At 47.7% G+C, this 1,666-nt stretch overlaps 1 pseudogene; it reads left to right on the top strand.

Moving 5' to 3' along the window:
• The first annotated feature begins 1,060 nt into the window (after positions 1-1,060).
• LOC126204667 (5S ribosomal RNA) lies at positions 1,061-1,178 on the top strand (annotated as a pseudogene).
• The last annotated feature ends 488 nt before the right edge of the window (positions 1,179-1,666 follow it).

Here is a 1,666-nt window from a genome sequence, read left to right as displayed (position 1 = left end):
CGGCTGCGGTCACAAAAACTGACAATGGCCAGAGAGTGATGTGCTGACCGCATGCCCCTCCATATCCCACATCGAGTGACGCCTATCGGCTGAGGATGACACGTCGGTCGGTCGATACCGGTGGGTCTTCCGAGGGGTGTTCAGACGGAGCATTCCTAATCCACACAATGATGTTGCTGTTGATGTTGCTTGGCCATCCCACTCTTCCTCCACAGGCTGATGTATGACCAGCTCTGTTAAGCGTATGCAGGTCATTCTCCTGCAGCATGTGTTGTGCCGCTCTGTCTCACCACGCGGGAACGTAGCTCAGCCTCGGTCAGGTTTTAATGCAGTAGATAACGTCAACAGACGCAAAAATATAGTACAGACTTGTTAGCCACTCCCATACCTGGGCAACATCAATCAAAAAGTTAACTTCGCTATTCGTTAATCCGTTACTGAAAAAGTTAACTTGTTTACACTTTAAAGCGTTACTTTACAGGAGATTTATCGGAAGTTAAAGTTAATCCGTCCACCACCAGTAACGGAGGGTGAAGCTTTGACAATGACAGCCACTCGTGCTGGCGAAACGTCATAAAGACCATCAAACAAACGTCGGCCGAAGAACCCGAGGCAGAAGCCAACAGGCAGTTTCTCAACAAGTGGCCACGAGAGCCTTAACAATTTTAAAGTTAATGTTAATCGTCAACTCGTTTACTTTGCATTACCACACATTAGCTTTAGGCACACCGCTGGCAATTGCTACAGTGTCAAAAGACTGTCCAGTGCTTCTCTGCCGTATTATTTTAACCGGATCACTACTACTGGCTCCTCTGTCGATATCTGAATGCCCAATATTGACTTTTCTTTTTGGCTTCTCTCGACAGGACTCTGCCTTCAGCTTTTCTTACAGAGCTTTGGGTGCTCTCCTTATGTGTAGTTTCAGATTGTTAAAGTTGGAAGCGCGAGCCCTAATTGTTGTCCTTTTAGGCAAGCTCAGTTTAGTATCGAAAAGTATTTCTTCTCCCGATCTGGATACAACATTTAATTAATCACTTAAATGTGGCCACCTATTTTCATCAGCAACGGCCTTGCCGCAGTGAATACACCGGTTCCCGTTAGATTACCGAAGTTAAGCGCTGTCGGGCGTTGCCAGCACTTGGATGGGTGACCATCCGGGCCGCCATGCGCTGTTGCCATTTTTCGGGGTGCACTCAGCCTCGTGATGCCAATTGAGGAGCTACTCGACTGAATAATGGCGGCTCTGGTCAAAGAAAACCATTGTAACGACCGGAAGAGCGGTGTACTGACCACACGCCCCTCCTATCCGCATCCTTATCTGCGGATGACACGGCGGTCGGATGGTCCCGGTGGGCCACTTGTGGCCTGAAGACGGAGTGCATTTTCATCAGCTGTGGAACTAGAATCCTATTCACTGATTTAGCTTCCACAATCAATTCACTTACAAAAAACACTGGGGTGTTGCCATAGAGACGTTTACACAATTTTGTTACGTGATTGGTTTAAGTAGCCCAGCGGAGAATGGTCGCCAAACCCACTACACTTGTCAGAGATCAACTTGTTCGACTACGCATGACCCGAACTTGTCGGAACACGGTCCGCGGGTGGCGCGAGGTTATTTTCTTTTTATAAATTGTAGGTACTTAATCAACGATTAACGGACGCA

Source organism: Schistocerca nitens, chromosome 9 (genome assembly GCF_023898315.1).
Source record: "Schistocerca nitens isolate TAMUIC-IGC-003100 chromosome 9, iqSchNite1.1, whole genome shotgun sequence".
NCBI lineage: Eukaryota > Metazoa > Arthropoda > Insecta > Orthoptera > Acrididae > Schistocerca > Schistocerca nitens.
Note: the sequence above shows the minus strand (reverse complement) of the source record. Positions and strands in the feature narration are given on the sequence as shown.